The sequence below is a fragment of the Schistocerca cancellata genome, chromosome 2 (assembly GCF_023864275.1).
Source record: "Schistocerca cancellata isolate TAMUIC-IGC-003103 chromosome 2, iqSchCanc2.1, whole genome shotgun sequence".
Taxonomy (NCBI): Eukaryota; Metazoa; Arthropoda; class Insecta; order Orthoptera; family Acrididae; genus Schistocerca; species Schistocerca cancellata.
This window is the reverse complement of record NC_064627.1, coordinates 489413433-489435597: the sequence shown is the minus strand read 5'-3', so window position 1 is coordinate 489435597 and position 22165 is coordinate 489413433. Positions and strand designations below refer to the sequence as shown.

Here is a 22165-nt window from a genome sequence, read left to right as displayed (position 1 = left end):
ATGTGGAAATACTAGGGAATGAATAGATTACACTTGAAGTTGTTTAAGGCTATAGATACTGCAACAAGGAATAAATCAGCAGGCAGTATGGTTGATGAGGAATGAACATCTCTAATAAGGGCAATCACAAAAGCAGGAAAGAAAAATATTGGGGCAAAGAATGTAGCTGCAAAGAAACCAAGGGTGACAGAAGATATGTTCAGGGAAATTCAGGAACACAGAAATACAAGTCGCTGAGGAATGAAAGAAGTAGGAAGTGCAGGGAAGCTAATACGAAATGGCCACATGAATAATGTGAAGAAATCGAAAAATAAATGGTTGTCGGGAGGACTGACTCCGCATGTAGGAAGGTCAAAACAACCTACGGTGAAATTAAAAGCAGGGGTGATAACATTAAGAGTGCATTCTTAAATGCACAGGAGAAGATGAATGGGTGAAAAGACTACATTGAAGCCCTCTGTGAGGGGGAAGACTTGTCTGATGTGACAGAAGAAGAAACAGGAGTCGATATAGAAAAGATAGGGGATCCAGTAATAGGATCAGAAATAAAAAGATATTTAGAAGACTTAAGATCAGGTAAGGCAGAAGGAATAGATAACAATCCAGCAGAATATCTAAAATCATCCGGGGAAGTAGCAACAAAACAACTATTGACATTGGTGTGTAGAATGTACAGGGTATGACTCTGACGACACATCATCTGACTTTCGGAAAATATCATCCACACAGTTTAGAAGACTAAAAGAGCTGACAAGTGCTAGAATTATCGTTCCCTCAGCTTAACAGCTCATGAATCCAAGTTGCTGACAAGAATAATATATAGAAAAATGGAAAATAAGACTAAGGAAGTGTTAGATGACGATCAGTTTGGATTTAGGAAAGGTAAAGAGCTCACAGAGGCATTTCTGACGTCACTTTTGGTAATAGAAGCAAGACTAAAGAAAAATGAAGACGCGTTCATAGGACTTGTCGACCTGGTAAAAACGTTATGCAGTGACAAATGATGCAAGATGTTAGGAATTCTGAGGAAAATTTGGGAAATCTATTGGGAGATACGGGTAAAATTAAACATGTACAAGAGCCAAGAGGGAGTAATAAGCGTGGAAGACCGATAACGAAGTGCTCCACTGAGGGCGGAACCGCACAATAACCGTGGGTTCGGTGTGGTGGAGGCTGTTGGGTGAATGGACTGCTGTATCCTGTTACGCGGTTGATACCACTGAGGGCTACGGCGGGGACAAAACCTCTCCGTCGTTTCTGGGTCCCCAGTTCAATGCAATACAATGATAATAGAAATCCAAAAATGCGGGTTTCAGTCCATCGCCGGTCTTCCATGTCTTATTTATCATTTTTCAGTCATTACATGTATGAAAAAAATGCGAAGTTGTCGTGGTATTCCAAGTTCAGATTAAAGTTAAGATTCTCATATAATTGTCTGGGTTTTACTGGCCAGGGGAAGACTTAACGAGGAGGATATACTTGTTCAAAAAGACCTTCGGGCTGAGGACTGCTTTAGTTGTTTATCTGCAGTATGTGCAGTTCTGTTAGTTCTCCCTCCCTTAATACCGAGTGGGTGGCATCCCCCTTCCGAAACACACACATCTGCAGTGCTAAAACTGCTATTGTACGAAGTTACTGTAAGCCGATTCGAACAAGACTGACATGAGGTATAATAACGCCTCGCGATTGGCTTTCTTTTGGATTCTCTTCCAACAATTTTCATTTAGATTTTATTTAGTCTCTCTTTCTGTCATACATCATTTTCATTTCTTAAAAAGAAAACTAAGACCTGTACTGCACTGCTGCTTGCATGAAGGATTCCATAAAAGTTAGAGAGTGGTTTCAGATTCTGTATAAGATTTATGAAAGCAGTTTGACAGCGAACCGAACGATGAACTGGACATGTGTAGACGTTCTGACAAACCAGCCGACCAATTTTCTTGTCGGGCAGTCGGTTGGGTACGAACACAGCTGACACCCGACCACATCAACCCATTGTGCCATGTGTTGTGCTGTCGGCTGTTCTAGGAGAAGTTCGTCTTTTGTGACTGTGGCGCTGTGGTCACTGAGGAAAGACCGTCGGGACTCGTGTTGGCGGTACACGCAATTGGTCGGTTGGTGCTTGTGTTGGGCACTTAAGAAAATTTTCACTGCAACAACGGGTACACACTCTCTCTTTCTCTCTCTCTCTCTCTCTCTCTCTATCTCTCTCTCTCTCTCTCTCTCTCTCAGACACACACACACAAACACAAAATTACACAAGTAAATGATTTGTAATTTATCAGAAACAGACTTTGCAACATAGTTATTCTCAATGCTGTAAGAGGGCGCAGCGTCAGTATCTGTAGGGAGGTAAACAAAGCATCATTTACTAGAGGAAGTCCGTAGAGAGAGAGAAAGAGCGCATAGTTCCCGGAGGAACCTGTTTTGGCGGAGGCTGCGCCTGTTCAGTCGTCGCTCTCTCCGAACACCAGGTGATAAATTTTTACTGGACATGGTTGTTTGATCGTGAGAATGTGAGTTTACAGCAGATTTGACGATTTACTTTTTGATTTAAAAATATAGCATTTCAATTGGAAAACAGAAAATATAACACCAGGCAAGTGATTAACTATCGCTTTATAGATCCATCAGTATGCCAGTGGATGTGCAGTACTTAAATTTAAAGTGTCAGACTTTGAAACTTCCTGGCAGATTAAAACTGTGTGCCCGACCGAGACTCGAACTCGGGACCTTTGCCTTTCGCGGGCAAGGTCCCGAGTTCGAGTCTCGGTCGGGCACACAGTTTTAATCTGCCAGGAAGTTTCATATCAGCGCACACTCCCCTGCAGAGTGAAAATCTCATTCTGGAGTGTCAGACTTTGGTGCTTGTTACCAGTAACAGGGAATATTGCTAAAGTTTTTACAAACAGTTAATATCATGAGCTGCAAGAGCTCTTATGAGCTTTGGCATTTACTGTTTGTGCTATTACTTAGACGATAGTGTCACTGTTAAGTAATACTGTTTCTAGCAATTAATCCCAGGTGGAAAAGAGCTTTCGCGTTAAATCTAGTAGCTGTATCGAAGCCATTCACTTAGGAAGTTCCGAATTTTAATGAACTTAACTGTAAAAACTTACTTCATGAGTCAGATTGCCAAAAAGTTTTCTTTTCGGATACTCATGTCATATATTGCTTCAAGTAAAATACTTCTATCACATAATCTGCTAATAGTGTCTTATGAAAAACATACTCCAGTATGTTTCTTCTACAGATTTGCCGTAGGAAAATTCGTACACGACGTGAAAGTATCGTTACACTGCTGAGATGTATTACTGTGTGTAAATTACATAGAATTATAAATTCTGATGATGATCTACATATTACATGACTGATCGTACCGCTTCCGTTGAGGTTGTAGTAAAATAACAGGTTTTATGTAATGGCTCCTAGCCGAAACCGCTTTTAAATACATGCTCTGAATCAGTCACTGTTGTCCCCAAAAACTGGGTGTCTTGGAATGTAATTGAGGCGACTGTCTAGTTTGTGGGGCTGGAACTTTTTTGTGGTAAGTTCCCTTTTTTTTGTTTTTGGCGTATGTGTTGTGTATTGGGTATAGGGAAGTGTTTCATTGAGATTTGTGGCTGTGAAGGTTGGTATTGGTATTCGTATTGGGAGATGTGTTTGAGTCCATAGGTCATGGGTAGTGGTCGATATGGGATTGGTAGCTGCTGTTGAGCTATATAGCTGGATGGAAGTGTTAATCTCATTGTTTGGTGGAGTATGTCGATTTTTGTAATTGGAGATGGGATCGGGAGTTGCTGTTGAGCTATATAGGTCAAGGGAAGTGTTCGATTCCAATTTATGGGATCGGGAGCTGCTGTAGATACATGTAGGTGAAGGGAAGTGTTTGTTCGCAATGGTTTGCGGTGTATTTTGATTTTTTTATTGGGGGATGGGATCGGGAGATGCTGTTGAGCTATATAGGTCAAGGGAAGTGTTCGATCCCAATTTATGGGATCGGGAGCTGCTGTAGATGTATGTAGGTTTAAGGGAAGTGTTGGTTTGCTATGGTTTGTGTTTTTTGATTTTTGTATTGGAGGATGGGATCGGGAGATTGTTGAGCTATATAGGTCAAGGGAAGTGTCTGATTCCGGATAAGAATGTGTTTTGTGGTATTTGGTGAGTTTTGTGATGTCGATTTTTTCGTCGTTTTTCGTCGTTTTGCGTGGTTTTGTATGGCGGTCGGTGTATATTTAGTTTCTCCCCACCCAAAAACCCCCAATTTCCCACGCTTGTCCCGTTAGTCATTAGGCTTTTTGGGAAGCCTGTGTATTTTAGTGTTTATGATACGTATGCGATGTTTTTATATCCGCCATATTGGAATTGTCGTTTATGGTCGTTTCCGCCATATTTGTGACGTCATGGGTCAAAGCCGACGGGTAAGATCGGACGCTTCTGTATTTCCCTACACTGTTTGTGGTACTTTGTAGTAAAAGCCATTTAGCCGTTTACACTGGGGATATAATTTTCTTGCCCCGATACGATAACGATGGAAATAAGCAAGGAAAATCGGGAAAATTTAACCACAAGTATCGTGAGAAGTTACCTACCCACCAAATATGAGACTAGCACCTTCAGTGCCCCCCTTTCATCGAATCCTTCGTTTCAAAACGTAGTTAAAATATCCTGATTTGAGTTTTCCACGATATTTCCGAATTGGAGGGGATTAGAGAGGATTTTGCATTAGACATCGTATTGTCTAAAGTTAATTATGTGTTTGCGTACATTAAACGTTACAGATCGTAAGAATATATTCGTAATTGATGCAGAGTCACAATTTTCTCACTTCCCATGAATTTACCAGCCACTCTACACATAGCAAGGATCGCAGTGTTGAAAATATCCACAGATTTACTGCAATGTCCGTTCGTTCCATGCTTCCGTGCAGCTTCTTACATCTGTGCTTGATGCGAATTTTTTCTTCGGTTTGACGAGCACCCCCTTGCCTCTGTACTGGTTGCTTTTCAGAATACTAGTGGATTTGCTACTTTGAAAAGCAAGTTCCTATATTTTGTAACTACGTAAAGCTAGTTTAGTGATGTAAGATTGTTATTTGTTGGTCGTCTTATAAAGCTTTGATAATTTCGTTACACGACTTTGTCAATAATAGTTGCTTGAGGGGGTGTCCGTAAGCAGTATTTTTGCAGCCTTGATTTCATTATTCCGGTCCTGTCGGATTCTGCTGAAAGCGGTAATTTTATTTTCCGTATCAAGTGCATAATGTAGCAGCCGTCTCGAAACAGCAATTTCTTAATTGCATGGTTTTGTAAAGTCAACAAGGAGTCAGTTTCTCAGACCAACTTCCCCAAGGTCGTCCATCTCTACAGTGCTTCCATGCTGACTGACGTGCTCTACATGAATTCAGTTTATGGCGATCATACGCATTTTAAAATTTTAATTCTAGCTGAGATACCGGCGTTTCTAATTTCCAGAATAATAATAAATTATGGTTTGTTGTGGATCTCTTCTGCTCCTCTGCTATACCACACCATGGACGTGTGGCTCGTCATATTGATGACGTTGGATGTTTGGCGTTCTGACGTTCTGCAGCAACAGCATTGCTCCAGCGGATAGGATCGTTCGAACAGTCGAACAGCGGGACGGCATTGACAACGTAGTTCAGGCTGAGCTCCGGGATCTTCCGACGTGACTGTCATGCTTATTGCGTTATTTCAAATCTACAATTCATAGTTTTTTGGTCTCTCAAAATGTTAAAACCATGTTAAAACATTTTGACATTTAATAACATCTGGCCAAATGAATAAAAACAAAGTAGTCAAACTGACTACAGTGCATTTTGTGATTTTTCTAAGTCCGCAAACGCCGGGCGATTATTGTAGCTTTCATCTGTTCTTCTCTTCACGATGTGTGGAGTAATTTAATCTGGAACTGCCAACTACGCTGAAAACGTTATTACTGTCTTACTGTGCTATCTTGTTCTGAATAATCTAGTAAGCTCCAACAATATTTCCCAGTAACACGGCGTCGTGTTAGTTCGAAGGTTTATCTTAGAGAGCTGCTTCCTTATCTAGCGTCACGTATTTCAGTGTTCGGTCACTCGGACAGATTGTCACTTTAAAGTACGTTTCTTCTTACTGTGATTCAGGACAGCACTTCTGCTCGGACCACCCCTCGGAAGTATCTCTTATTTGTGGGATACCCTTTTAAGCTTAACGAAATCTCCCAGCAGCATATAACCTCTTAACTGCACAATTTACGTAAACATAAATCCTGTCGCCTTCGATCCCACTTAAATTTTTCTTACGACCATTTCTTTGTCAATATCTGTACGTGCCGATTATTTCATTCACATTTTGGCTCTTGGCGTTAGCTGACAATTTGCAAGCTCATTTGCATATTCTTCCTCTTTTCACATAATTTGTGCCTCTCCATCTACCGCACTAATACTGTACTCCAGTGATGAGATTACAGCCTTCATTAAATTCCGCTTCTCTGCTACATACTCAAAAGTACTCTCATTTAACTATTTGGTGACCGCGTCAGAAAATGTTTCGTCCCACGCTTCTAAAATCCTGAACGAAGTTGGTGGTAGTTCTCCAGCATTTCTACAGATTACGATATGTACATCCTCTTGAACCCCCCTCTTACAGATATCTATCAATCTTTATCACTCCCTCCCCATCGCCTACCCACACCTCAGCACCATTTCACCCCTACTTCACCCCCGCTTCGTAGTCACCTCCAGCCCCTAATCTCTACAACGAGTTAAGCACTTCAAATGGCTCTGAGCACTATGGGACTTCTGAGGTCATCAGTCCCCTAGAACACAGAACTACTTAAACCTATCTAACCTAAGGACATCGCACACATTCATGCACGAATCAGGATTCGAACCTGCAACCGTAGCGGTCACGCGGTTCCAGACTAGAGCCTAGAACCGCTTGGCCACACCGGCCGGCTTAAGCACATCGCCCCCTCAACTCTAATCTATTATCTATCAGTTATTATTTCCATTATTATCTAACTAAAGCCATTCTTTCTCTGTAATTGCCGCAGTTATCGAGAACAGTACGGTAAATACACATCTACACCGGGTGTCTCTTCTATGGCTCGTTAGCAGAATTTCTCTGGTGTTTCGATATTTTCAATTTCGTTTTTCCAAGGTGTAGCTGGAATGAGCCAAATAAATCTTGCTTGTTACGTCTTTCTTACAACGCCCGGTGCAGTCTGAAAGCGTCGGTGTTTTTCCCACTACAAACAGAATGAGTTTCAAATCGGAGTTTTACATGCCTGTTCGATAGAGCGGTCCCAAATTAGTCTAGTGGTCTATTCTTTTTATCGATATGTATTAACACTAATAGTCAAAGACGAAGAAAAATCAGTACCTCAGCAGCTAGTAAACACAGCATCTTCATAGCGCGCGCTAGGGCTGTGCTGTGCTGCTGATAAACTGGTCATTCTTCGTGTCTTAGGACCTGTTAACACACATCGATACCGAATATCACAATAGACTTTGGTCCGTTCTGTCGAAATTCCACTTAAAATTTGTTTCTATCGTAAACAAAAGCGCCGCCTTCCCTCGGCACTGGGCGAGTGAACGACGTGATACGCAGTGTTTGGGCGGACACCAGCTATATGTTGCACAAACTATGTAGCGAATATTGCCGAAAGACCGTAGAAAATCTGCGTGATTTTTAGGAGACAAACCCTGTTTAAAGCAAGACAAATAGTAGATACCGTACCACCGATATTACCCGCTGTCAGAGTTGATTCACAAAACGTGCATAGGAAGAGCGGCTCTCAATTAGTATCTCCATACGTCTAATTTCTCTCTTGCAGTCACGATCAGTTCGCGAATCATACGAGGGTGGAGTTGATATGTTCGTTACTCTCCTTGGAACTGCCAGTCAAGCAACTTTAACAGCAAATCACTGCGTGATGCGCGGTGCCTATCTATTAGCACCTGCAGTCGGAGTATGTCATCCTTGTAATGCTTCATACTTGCTAAGCAAAGCAGTGACGAACGAAAAGCACGACTTCGTATACACTGCAGCTGCTGTAGTGGTCCTACCAGGTGGGACTTCGAGATGAGCAGTACTCAGTCGGTCGGATGTTTTGTGAAAATCATCTTCCATGACGTACATTTCCGTAGCAATATTCCTTTGAATATGGTCATATCTGTTTTACGAACAATTACTTTTTGTATTCCTTCTAATTTAGGACATTCAGATTGGAAACGCATAGGTATTATAAGGTTGTCGCGATTTATTGTCAATCTTATGATGGAGCAGCGATTCGTCTCGCCGACTCCCTCTGCACAATACGTGTCAATTATTTACGATGCGAGTCAGCTGCCAACCCATGCACCAAGCGTCGATCATCTATCTGTAGATGTTACACTACTTCATTACTGTTTCCTGGCGCAGTCACTTCCCTACGTACCACTGAACAATAAGAGATTAGACTGAAGGAGCTTCACCTCATTAAGAACTATGCTTTGGTCTCCTTGTGATAGTTGTGGATCACATCAAAGTAGTACCATATTCCGTAACTTAGTATTTCGCTTACTAACAAGGAAACAACGCCTGCTCATCACCTATTTCGTTCAGATTTATGGTATATGCAGCGTTTGATCAAAAATGGAAGCGACAGAAATGAGAGAGCGAATCCGTAACTGTGACACATATTGTGCAAATTGAAGGTGGAGGGAGAAAGAAAAGTGAAGTAACTGTTACCAGCAGCATCGGGATTCACGAGACGTCGGAAATTTCCGAAAGAACAGACACCACGCATTCATCTGATTCGCCTCGATGGGCAATGAATCCACAACCTTCACTTCGGATGCACACTTAGTCCGACCTTTAGCGAGCATGGGGACTTCGGAGAGGTGGCGCTAGATAGGAGTTTGGGTCGGCTGGGAGCGTGCTAAGATATTCGGCGCATTTGCGATAAACAGTGTCCGCGTGGCACCGTGGTTAGGGCAGCTCCCCAGTAACAGGAGTTTCCAGATTATAGTCCCAGTCCGGCACGGCACACATTTACACTCGTCGCCGCTGATTCCAAATAAAATACTGATAGAGCTGCTATCATTAGCTCCTTTCCTTTCTTCCCCCTCCACCTTCCATTTACACATGTTAGCGTTGTTTCCAGTTAGCGCTTGGTGCAGTGGAAAGAGTACAGAACCGTAATCGCGAAGTTGTGGGTTGGAGTTCTTGTGCGGAAAATATTTTTTAGTTTTTACTTGCGTTACACTCCATTAAAACCGGAACAATGCATGATATACTATATTAACGTTTTCATTAAAGACATGGAATGGAGAGGCACAGGAAAATTTGGGATTGCAAATAAATTTACAGAAACTGATAATACCTAGAGCGTCCACACGGGCTCTCCAAATACCTTTCCAAGAAGGATTGTAGTTCGATACACTTAGCTTTCTGCCAAACTGTCCGATGATCACCTTCTATGATTCTAAACCACATGTTTTTCTGAAGATTCTTCGAAAGCACCATGTAATTGTAAAAATATTGCGTTTATAACGCGTGAAAGATGCTGATAAAATCACTGTGTCCCTGGTTTTTGTGATTCATATCGCCCCAGCAGGTGTAAATCAACTGTAAAATAACAAAAGTACCTAATTTCGTATACGAAGATCTCGTGCTCGCGTTATCACTTACTGGAAATTTGCAAATACAAATTTTCTTCTGCCTTTCATTTTGACGCGTTTGTTGAAAATATTAATGACCACAATATTTTGAGCATTCTTTCCCACTCGCAGTGTAAGTAACATGAACATCGGAAATAGTTTCCACATGGAGGCTCAAACTCCAGTCCCTGAGATTACCATTATGTGCTCACTCCACTGCGCCAACCGCTGTCTGGCAACTACGCTAACACAATAGGCTCACGCCTCGCTCGATCCCCATGAAAAATGTTTTTCTAAATAGTCGACCACATGGAGCTCCCACTTCCATGACCTTCATTTCTGGCCAAGCCCTGCATGTCCCACAAATTTGTGCAATATCGGCAATTGAGTGCGCGCGACCCGCTTGTAAGTAACACTTCGAAGCTAAATAGAAAACCTCCCGGAAGTCTAACTTCCAGGGATGATTAAGAAAGGTAAGTGTATCAATCAGAGTTAACATACCCTAGGTAGGAAATGGCCGAGTCATAAGTAATACGCTAAAATCTACTAAAATTCCACATTAGCTTCGTGCAGAGCTTAAACTGAGGGCCACAACTTCCGAACGCTGAGCACTAGACGTAGAATCCTGATGAATGCTGTCAGATACCCTCAGATAATTTCCGCTGTTGATCGCCTGCTAGCAGTGCAAGTAATTTTATCGAAGACCGAAAATCCTCCGTCTATGGTGCAGTAGCAATGAATTCCATTTACCTGCCCAAGTTACACAAGATGATGCCGTAAACATGTTCAAAATGGCGTCCCCCAGCTTCTTGCATGCTTCGTTTCGTCGCACGAAGTACCGTCGTACCATTGCAATACGACCAGTGTCGAATGAAGTGTCGCAGGCTGCCAGAGTTATTGCTTGGAGATCTCCTTCAGTCTGAACAGGAGTCTCGTACACAGGACTCTTCGAGTGGTTCCGCAAGAAGAAAGCAAGTGGGGTCTGATCAAGTCGGCGTGCTGGCGAGGAAACAGGACTTCATTTCCCATCCGGTCTTCAGGAAATGTCTGATTTGGATGTTCACAAACGACCACTCAAAAGTGAGGTTGGGTTCCATCGTGTTGGAACCATATTTGTTGGCGAGTAGCAAGTGGGATACGTTCCAGGAACCTGGGTGATATCTTAGGAAGAATGTTTATATTGCTTCCTCGAAGCTAGGGGAAGAACAAACGGGGCTACTACGGCATCATTGACTATTACTGGCCATACGTTGACCGATAATGAGTGTTGGTGGCTCTTCCCACCTACAGCGTGGGGATTCTCATACGCACAAACATAACCATTGCGACTATTTAGTATACCATCTCTGATGGAACAGTCTTCATCCGTAAAAGACAATGACAATTGATTGTAAGACGCTGCCTGAAGACGACACTGGATCAGACGTGAGCAGGAATAAAAATGCACTTTCTGTGCATGGTAGGGGTTTTACTGCATTTGCCATACTAATCGCCACACACTGCCCCGCGAAATATCCATTTCAAGTGAAACTGTTAGTGCTTATTATAGGCAACTCAACTCGAGGAATCACAGCACGTTGTAAGACAGGAGTCCGTGTAATTAGCCGTCTTCCTCGGTCGTTCTGGTGCGGTACCAATTTCCGTGTGTTACTGAATCTTTGGAACAGTCTTGAAAACATGCTGTGTGCGGGATATCTTCTACGCGAATATTTGTATCTGTACTACCTTGTCGCTCCTCTGCTACTTCCATTTGCTTTACCAGAAACAGAAATAATGTACGCAACTTCCGTCAGTGGGCACAGATTCATTTGTTTAGGGCTGATCGACGTTAGTATTTCAGTATATAAACACAGACTGCAGCGTCTGCAGCTCGTGGTCTAGTGGCTAGCGTTGCTGACTCTGGATCACAGGGTCCTGGGTTCATTTCCTGGCCTGGTTGGGATTTTATCTGCCCGGGGACTGGGTGTTTGTGTTGTCCTCATGGTTTCATGATCATCTTTCGTGACAGCGGCTAGATTGGACTGTGAAAGAAACTGGTCTGCGTAATTATTGGGACTTTGTATGGGCTCTGACATCGCAGTTGAACGCCCCGCAAACCAAACATCAGATATCACATACCGCAGTTTACTGCATTAAAGGCATTATACACTAGGATTGCTGATGTCATTACACCGTACGCCATTTGCATTGCATTACTTGAGTTGTTATACAAACCTCTACACCTAGGTATCATTGAGATTTCCTGTTCCACAATCTTAACAACAGTACCAGTACATAAGCATTCAACTGTTAGAGGTATCACAATGATTTTCGCTTATATCTTTTCGGAGCAGGGCACCTTACCTCAAATTGATACATCCACCACCCCTGAAAGTTTCTATAATCACGGAATCACCCTGTGTACAAACTTGACACAAGTTGACTTTCACAGTACTATTAGGGGTAAAACATTTCATGTGAACTTAATGATTACATCCTTAATGACATCATTTAGAGGCCATAATCCATTGTACAGCTGAAACTCGTTTTCAGTTACTATATTCCCTTAAGGCCTCTGGCATATAAAAAGGTCTGCTAAAGAGTAAAATACATGACATGCGTTTGTACCTCACACTACTCTTGGCACCTCTTAGAAACATGCTAAGCCCAGTCACTCTGTTCGGTGAATGTAAGTCAAGGATGATTTGTTGAGTGTGAGTGTGTTACATGACTTGTTGGAGTTAGTGCTTCTTGTGTACTGAAAGTTGATACCTCAGATTATTCGTCAGTATGTTTTAAAGCTGTGCTAAGTGAAAGCCAAATGTTACCGATTTTAGTTTGTTCTCGAACTAAAACTTAGTGCCCACGAAGTATCACAAGAGAAAACTCTCCCTGTTTCCGCGTCACCGCGACCTATTACATGGAACGTTCCATATTTTTGAAAGATAACGATATTGTAAATTACTGCTGTAATGACAATTAGCCAGTACCATTTCAAATCTCAGGAGTCATCCTGACAGACACCTCTGTCCGAATAGGCCGTGTAGGCCCAACGGTACCGACCGACCGCCGTGTCCTCATCTACAGGTGTCATTGGATGCGGGTATAGAGGGGCACGTTGTCAGGACATAGTTTCCCCAGCCGTTGTCAGTTTTTGTGACCGGAGACGCTATTTCTCAACTTGGCGCACAAGGCTGAGTGCATCCCGCTCGTCAACAGCACTTGGCAGACCGGATGGGGAACCATCAAAGTGCTAGCCAAGCCCGACCGTTCTTAATTTCGGTGACCTGACGGGAACCGGTGTTATCACTGTGGAAAGGCTTTGGCATTGACGTTCTTCAAGCAGACCCTATAATATGTGATTTCTCCGATATCCTTCTTTCACACATCGTTTTATGGTGCAAAACAGTGGCAAGATTAGGCAGATATCTGTATTAGCCCTTTAAGTAGTGCTTGTTCGTAAAATCAGAACCTTTTGGAGAAAGCTGATGCTGTTTGCTCAAATATGCCACGACTAATGATAAAAATCCCGAGAGAACTAATCAAGTACTCACTAATATCAATTTATGAAATGTTATTGGGCATTTACTGCTCGATCTAAATAGAAATAAATCACTCGTATTTCGTGCTTGATACCTGTAGTCACTGTTCCTTCTCTGAATTTACTGGATTGATGAGGTAAGGAGGACAAAACTGCCGGATAGGTAGCCTCATTATCATTTATGTGGCCGTAGGGAGACACACATATGCGGCAGTATCGAGGAACAAGATGAAAATCAAAGTTTCGAAATTACCATGTAAGATTCAGAATACAACACGTGGGTTAATTTGTCGAGAATGACGCAAGGTGGCGGACGATGTGTTTCGTGATTAATGTTGCAAATACTTGCAGGTTTTTTGGAGTGTGTGTGTACATTAGACACAGACTACGTGAAAAAGGCATTTTTCAAATTACATAAAATATTTAAAAAATTCTTAGCTTACATGAAAGGAGTTATTCTGGTTGCAAGTGCTGTTCGGAAAGTAAGGAACGATTGGTCACGAAATGGAAACCACAGTGAAGATATGATTTGCACAGATGTTAGACAGTGCCTCTAGAATGCCCGTAGATGGCACGCTGCTCTTATCAGTTCTGAGAGCATAGTGAACGCGTACAGACGGGTAGAAAATAGCGTCTCCCACCAGGTACTGGTGCCTGATGACGGTTTCAACTTCATTTCATGCAACCCCACATACTTTATCATGCTTTTATTTCTTCGTGACAGTTCTCGGCCGCACACTGCAGGAGCAATGAGGAGATCCTGCAGCGTTTACGATGGGAAGTGTTTGATTACCCACCATACAGCCCGGACTTGGCCTCTTTGATTTCCATCTCTGCCCAGATAAACCGCTGGCTATGAAGACAACATTGTGGTGCAAACAACGATCTGCAGACCAGCGTAGAAAATTCTACGAAAGCGCGGGAGGCTGCCTTCTATGACGAAGTATCGGAAAGTTGGTACAGCGTTACGGCAGATGTCGAAATCTGATAGGCAACTATGCAGAGTAGTACCTGGAAGATTTAGCTAACTGTTACAAATGAAAGGTTTGATTTTTCACTGTGGTTTTCTTTTTGCGAGAGATCGTTCCTAACCTTCCGAATAGCCCTCGTGTGTAGGCGGCTTCTAATCTTTGCATTATTGTACAGATCTGATTATTTGCGGCTTCGGACACCTTTACGTTAAATATAAGCACAAGGTTCTCAACCAGAAATATGCCAATAATCCTTATTCTCGTACAGAGTTCAGCAAAAGTTACCAAACTTAAATACGGCTAACGATGCAGACGACCATACAGTGCAGACACGCTGGAGGTCCATGCTGTGAGACGAAACTTACACTTATGCGTAAAACGTAAGTAACTCTTCACCATGGAGTCAAAATACAGAAATACAGAGAAATTTACGCGAAGATGCCCTCCAGCTTTGATTACTGGGCTTAATTTTGAACGTTTTCAGTTATGACATGACTGAAACAGTAGAAAAAAGCAACCGTGCATTAAACACAGTAATCGTATCACTGCGATATCGTGGCCTTCAGGCAGAATAATACAGATCTTCACGCTCTGCTATCCTGTGCAAATCTCACTATCTCAGCTTAATTACAGTAATCTATATCCATTTGATTCTGCTTACTGGGAACAAGCCTTCGTCCCCCTGGCCACATTTTACCCCTCACAGTTCCTTTCATCACTAAATTGGCAATTCTTTAACGCCACAGGATGTCTTATCAAACGTATTTTTTTATTTTAGTCAGGTTGTGCCATAAATTTTTCTTCCACAGTTCTATACAATACCTCTCTGTAGGTTAGACCGTCTATCCAACTAAACTTGAGCATAATTCCATAGCACCACATTTAAAAAAGCTGTTTGTGACAGTGGTGTGGGTCGTGATTTCGATATGTGGCGATCTGACAGAGTTTATGGTTGACAGGCCTCAGACGTTAGATTAAATAAAATTTATTGATATGAAGTGATCAGTGTTATTTAAAAGAAAACCTATTCAGCAGCAGTGGGGTAAAGACTGATCCTAGTTGAATAATACTAGCAGAATGCTATTAAAATATTTATTACAAAAACTAAATGAAACTGCAAACAGAATCTGTATAATTACTATATTTGTGTGGAAGGCTGTGGTCATCGTAGAGACGAAGCAGGATATGCAGATCTGAATTTAACTATCAGAGGACGTGTGGCTGCGTCTACGAACTCTTACGTTCAAGATTCTCAAGTAAAGAATTCGTTCATGAGTCAAGACAATCTGCTTGTGCAGTCAGCGGCAGGAGACACTTGACTGAAGTGTACGGTCATAAGTGAGTACTTGGAATGGCTAAAGCTCCAAGGAGAAGCACCGATTTTTTCCTGTGCTCACAGAGAAATGAAATGATTTTGCTTCAAGTGGCACAATCGGCAATTTCTCAGACTATGTTTGAGAGTGATCACTGGATGCATTGTCAGCAATGTCTCAAATTACATGCTCTCAAACGATGCGCGTCGGTTGGACACAAGGGAATCATTTGGTTCACTAAGGTGGACTCTCGACTAGGCCAACGACAGCCTTTGTTACCTCATTTCATCCGACTCTTCTTAGACATTAGAATGCTCGTCAACCTTGAGCAGTTAATACTAAATTTTGTAGAAGCTTCTCGAACAATTTAAAGCAACAAGGCCCCAAAGAGATTAGCAAATCGCATGATGATCTGGGCACAATAATCGGAAAGTACTGCGCGATCTGTTTGGGAAGAGTTGTTAACCATTGACCCGTCCGTGTGAGTGGTGACAGGAGACACATTCTAACGAGTCCGAAATAAATGCAGGGAATTCTTGTTAGAATACAATCTTTACTCCCTCCTTTCAACTTTGTCCCACATCCCGGACAATGGGAGATGCCAGTCGATGAGCTTCTGTAGGGGACGGCTTTGCAGCGTGATGTAGGAATTCTACCCTCTGGCCACTGAGAAAAATACTGTCCCCAAACCAGGGGGTTCACAGCTCTATTGTAACTACATTCTAGGCTTACACAGAGCCCCAGCCTTTGCAGCACTACTTGCCTTTCTGTGCTGCAAGCCTTATACCTCCACTGTCTCTTTCGTCCTCTGCCTTTCAATCAGATGGTCTTACTGGTGTACATCACATCTGGTGCATGATCTAGAACTCTGGTTTCCCATTTCATCTGTGGCGCTCTCTACACCATTTATTAATAAATACATGGTCCCCTTTGTTAGGGCAGACCTGCCACCACTATTATAAATTATTTAGAAGTGCAGATTGTGCATGGAAAGTTACTCAATGCGGTGTATATTTGCCTTTGGACCTGTCCATCTCATCACCCTTACTTTCCAACAAGATAGTGCAGCCAAACAGCACAGTAGCAATCTTGTTGTGTGGGATCATCGAAGTACCTGCGCGGTAGTAGGCTCCCGAAGGGATGTCACTGCTGATGCCTGTTCCGATACTTCCCCATACACGTGAAGGAGTAAGTGCCCATTATGAGTGGGGCATGGGGACCCGGGGTAATGGATTACTAGCCAAGTGCCCGTTGTTGAGGCTAGATGTGCCCATGGGGAGCCCCCATTGAGGGGGTGGCACCATAATAGATGACTTGCATATGAAGTGGATGAGGCTTTCTCCCTCTGGTGCTCGTACAGCCTCAGCAGTCCCTTCTGAAGGAAAAAACTCGTTCAGTACAGAGAAGGAACGACATAAAAATGCTTGCTTGCCTGGCTACACTATGGGAGGAATGTTTGGCAAGCGACAAGCAGATAATTTCTCCTCCAAGGAACTGGTTTGTACAAGGTCAGATGGGGAGTCTTTCTGGCCACAAGGCCTTAATTCTTTGTAGAGACTTTAGAGGACAAGTCTAGTGAAGCTTCAGCTGCCTCTGAAACACCATTATCCGACTACTTACGGGCGTTGCTTGCTTGTGACAAGCTGGAAAACATTCCAATTACTACTACTTCTCATAATAGCCTAAAATTGGTTTAAGGCGGCATTTTGCATCGTGACCACCTCTTGCTGTCTGACGATATGCTACGCACCAACTTGAAATGACGGGGTGTACACTTTGTCCATGTGCATAGCGGGTCAAAAGACAATTGGTTTGCTACTGGGGCGTTTATGTTAGCCTTTGACGTCGATTTGTTGTCTGAAAAGGCCAAAGGAATGGTATACTGATGTGACGTGAAACCGTATGTTTCCCCATCTCAAATGTGGTGCTCTAAATGTGTGAAATTTGGGCACAGTTCTTGACATTGATATATGTGCACAGTCTCTAGGGATTGTGGACGACCACTGCGAATGAACATTTCTTGTGTTCCTCCCCCCCCCCCCCTCCATATGTGTCAGCTGTGGAGAGCACAATTATCCATACTTCGCAGACTATAATATCTTTCAGAGAGAGAAAATAATACAAGAATGTAAGACTGGACAGACTCATCCACCAAGAGGCCAAGAAGAAGTAGGAGCATTTCCATCTGTATATATGAAAATGCTGTACACCACAGCTTTGACATTACCCTTTCTGCCGATCCTACATCTACCATTATACATTCGACAGCATGTCATCAGGTCTGCTCGACCATGCCAGCCGCATGATATTTTGAGTCTCTCCTCCTGCTGCTCCTCCACATGCAGTTTGGGAGCAATGGCTCCCCACCCAATGGAGACGCCATACGCCATCCTCCAGTTGAAGACTCATTACCCTCGTTTGCTGTCTAATATCAGGAAGGGGTCCTGCATGACACTTCCCTCTGAGGGATCTGCCAGTCTGCAACTGGATACCAGATGGTAGCTGAAAGAGCCAAATGCTTCTGGCCACAGGGCTTTACGATCTTCTTCATTTCATGAAAGTAAGTTAGAGAAGCCTTCCCAGTCATCCAATCCCCTAGGGAACGGAAAAAAAGATTTATAAGATGAAGTAAATTCTGCTGGCCCTCACACTACTGGATCCCACAAGTTCTGAGGTCATGGCAGCGATCCCAGTGGCCATTGAAGCTCCAGATCGCTCAATACAATGTCTCAGAACCTATGTGTTTTGGTAACATACCCCCTCAACAAGTGGCAGCAGGTGACCGTTGGACATAAACTGCCTCCTTAGTGCCTTCACGTCCTCACAGTACAACAGAAAAATTTTCCATGCGAATTCTAGAGGCTTTTTCCATGACCTGCCTGAACTATGACATCTTAATAGGTCCTCCCCTGCTTCGTGCATTTTCCTTCAGGAATCTCGGTTCCCAGCTATACCAATCAACCATGAGCATCTCCATCTGTGCATTTGACAATGTTGTACACTACAGCTATGACATCACTCCCTGTGCCAGCATTTATCTACATGCCGCCTGGGGCCCTATAATGCTCAATTTAGTTGGACGAAAATCTTCAGTGCCCTAGCCCTTTGCCCTGTTACAGCCCCAGGACCGGATCATATCCACAAACAAATGCTCAAATATTTGTTGGTGGATTGTCAGCGTCATCCCCTTTGTGGAGGGAGGGTGAACTCCAAACTGATTGGCAGATCATCGTCCCAGTACTGAGACTGGGTAAGAAACTCCTAGATGGACAGCTATCTCCCAGTTAGTGTTACCAATGTCTTCTGTGAGTTCCTCGAATACAGGGAGGCCGACAGCTGTGTTGGCTACTTGAGACACGATGCCTTCCGGCTCCATGCCAGAGCGGTTTTCACCACTGCCGTTCCACTGCTGTTAATTTGTTAACCTGTAGTCAGCCATCTGGACAGATTTCGAACACAACTACTACTTACTGCCGTCTTCTTCGACCTACAAAAGCTTTTGACACCAAATGGCGACACCACATCCGTTATCTTTCATGAGTGGCGTCTCCAAGGCCCTCTTCCGATGTTCCTCCATAACTTTTTGCTGCACCATCTAAGACAATGGGGTCCTGCAGAGCTCTGTGTTTGGCGTCCCTCTCTTCTAGTGCCCATCAGTGGTCTAGCAGCAGCCTTTGGATCTGCTGTCACCCCCCTTGTATGCCAACGATACTTCGTAGTGTGTGAGTTACTAAATGTCGATTGCAGGGTGATATTCAAAAGGCGCAGTCATGAGCCCTAACACACTGCATTGTCTTCCGCCGCCAAGACTGGCGCTGTGTACTTCTGTCGCTGTCAAATTGTTCATCCACAACCAGAATTTCACCTTCACGGCCAATTACACCACTGTGGGATCCGACTTGCAGCAAAAGCATTTCCAACTAGCTCTGAGAACAGCCTACTCGGGCTGGGGTCCCTCCACATCTGATCAGACGCTAACAGCAGCTGCATTAAGTTACACGTATTCGCAGTTTCCCTAAGCTGTCCATAATTGCGCTAGTGTTGACGTTGCAGGATTTTGTGCGCGATCTAATCTCTCTGTTGGGTATCATAAATAATCGACAAGATACACGTCGGGCCATCTGGGTGACCAAATCATTCGCTCGAGTTGTACAGAATGTTTTTCAAACCAATTAGGAATAGTTGTGACCCTAAGATATGATACGCGGTCATACATAAACATTCCATCATTGTTTGGGAACATGAAGTCAATGAATGGCTGCAAATAATCACAAAGAAGCTGAACAGTCATTTCCGGTAAATGATCACTTCAGTTGTAACAAAGGACCCAGTCCTTTCTATGTAAACACACTGCAGACCGTGATGCAGCCACTATCATCTGGCACATTACCTTGCTGACAACTGCAGTATATGGCTTCGAGGGATCTGTGCCACATGTAAACACTACCATCAGCTCTTACCAACTGAAATGGGGATTCAACTGATCAGAACCATATTTTAGTCATCTAGGGTCCAACCGATATGTTTTTCAGACAGTGTCGTGCTGTTAGCAAAGGCACTCGAGTCTGTCGTCTGTTTCCATAGCCCATTAAAGCCAGATTTCACGTCTGTCCTAACAGATGCGTTCTTCGCACGTCCACATTGATTTCTGCGGTTATTTCACGCAGTGTTAATTGTCTGTTAACACTGACAGATCCACGAAAACGCCACTGCTCTCCGCAGATTAGTTAAAGTCGTCGGCCACTGCTTTGTCTGTGGTTAGAAGTAATATTGAAATATGTGGATCACGAAATATTGAATTTGATACCGATTTCCAAAAATGGAATGTCCTGTGCGTTTAGCACCTACTACCATTCCGCATTCAAAATGTTAATTCTCGTCGTGTGACAACAACCACGTAGTCAATCTTTCACATGAATCACGTGAGTACAAATAACAGCTGTCATTTCGCTCGTGTAAGTGATACTACCTCTAATTGTACATTACATACCGCACTACTCTGACTGTAGTCACATCAATTTCTCTAACTTTCCGTCCTCAGACAGGACATTGTAAAAATGAACACAGATCTTTTCCTACAAGTTCTGATTTCTCTTATTTTTGTACCACGATCGTTCTCCCTATGTAGGTAGGCGATAACGTATTTTGGCATTCAGACGAGAAATACGGAGATTTAAATTTCGTGAAAAGATCTCACCGCAACAGAAAACGCCTTCGTGGTTGCCACCCCGAATCGCTTATCATATGCGTGAGACACACAGTTCCCTACTTCGCGATAATGATACGCCCTTTTATCGACTGTTTCAACGCCCTCCGTCAATCCTATGTGGTAAGGATCCTGCACTGCACAAAAGTACTATACCAGACGACGGGCAAGCGTAGTGTATGTTCTCTCTACTGTAGATTTGTTCCATCATACAAGTATTCTGCCAATAAAACGAAGTCTCTGATTTGCCTTTCCCACAACATTGTCTACGTGTTGGTGCCAATTAAAGCTGCTCGTAATTGGAATTCCTTGATATTTATATGAGCTGGCAGGCTTTAGATTTGTGTGATTTGTCGTGTATCCTAAATTTGAAAGACTTCCCGTATTACCCATGACAATTACCCTGTTACGTGACAATTGACACTTCCACACCATACAGATATGGGGTGTAAGTGATTTTGAAATTGCGTTTAACTGTCCTACAGCTTTACTAGACGGTTAATGATAGCGTCATATCCAAACACACTAAGAGGGCTGCTCAGATTGTCTGCTACATAATTTACGTAGATCACGAATAGCAGATGGCTTACAACACTATCTCAGGGAACACCACGTATCACTTATGTTTTACTCGATCTTGTCTGTAACTTGGTACGGTACTGTGAAATTTCTGACAGGAAATCATCGCGAATCCAGTTGTATAACTGAAGCGATAGTCCGTAGGCCCGCCATCTGGTTAGAAGTCACTTGTGAGGAACAGCTCCAAAAGCTATGTGGAAAGGTAGAAATTTGGAATTTTTCTGAGGTACCACTAATGGCTTCGTATGCATAAAGAACTACTTGTTTTCCTCAAGAACGAAGTTTCCTGAATCCGTGCTGACAATGTCAGTAGACAGTTACCTTCCATGTAACCCATCACGCTGGAACACAGTATATTTTCATAAATCCTACTGAAAATCAGCGTCAGTAAAACGGTTCTGTAATTCGTCGAATTAATCCTATTACATTTCTTAACAACTGATGTGTCCTGTGCAACTTTCCAATATTTTGGTTCGGATCTACCGTCGAGTGAGCAGTTGTATGTTGCTGTTACTGTGGTCTTCAGTCCAGAGATTAGTTTGGTGCAGCTCTCCATGCTACTCTATCCTGTGTAAGATTCATCTCCTGGTACCTACTGCAACCTACATCCTTCCGAATCTGCTTAGTGTATTCATCTCTTGGTCTCTCTCTACGATTTTTACCCTCCATTGACCTCCAATGCTAAATTGGTGATCCCTTGGTGCCTCAGAGTATGTCCTACCAAGCGACCCCTCTTAAAGTCAAATTGTGCCACAAATTTCTCTTCTTCAGAATCGCTTCCGTTGCCATTGCCAGTCTACATTTTATATCTTCTGTACTTAGACCATTATCAGTTATTTTGCTCCCCAAATATCAAAACTCATTTACTACTTTAAACATCTCATTTCCTAACCTAGTTCCCTCAGCATCACCCGATTTAATTCGACT

The 22165-nt window shown here is 43.0% G+C and overlaps 1 protein-coding gene across 1 annotated transcript in view; it reads left to right on the top strand.

The window, feature by feature from the left end:
* Positions 1 to 2420: 2420 nt before the first annotated feature.
* Positions 2421 to 22165, top strand: part of LOC126146350 (uncharacterized) — a 31130-nt gene continuing 11385 nt past the window's right edge. The window contains exon 1 of the mRNA XM_049915614.1: positions 2421 to 2474. The gene's annotated coding sequence lies outside the window, so the exon portion shown is untranslated. The remainder of the gene's footprint in view (positions 2475 to 22165) is intronic.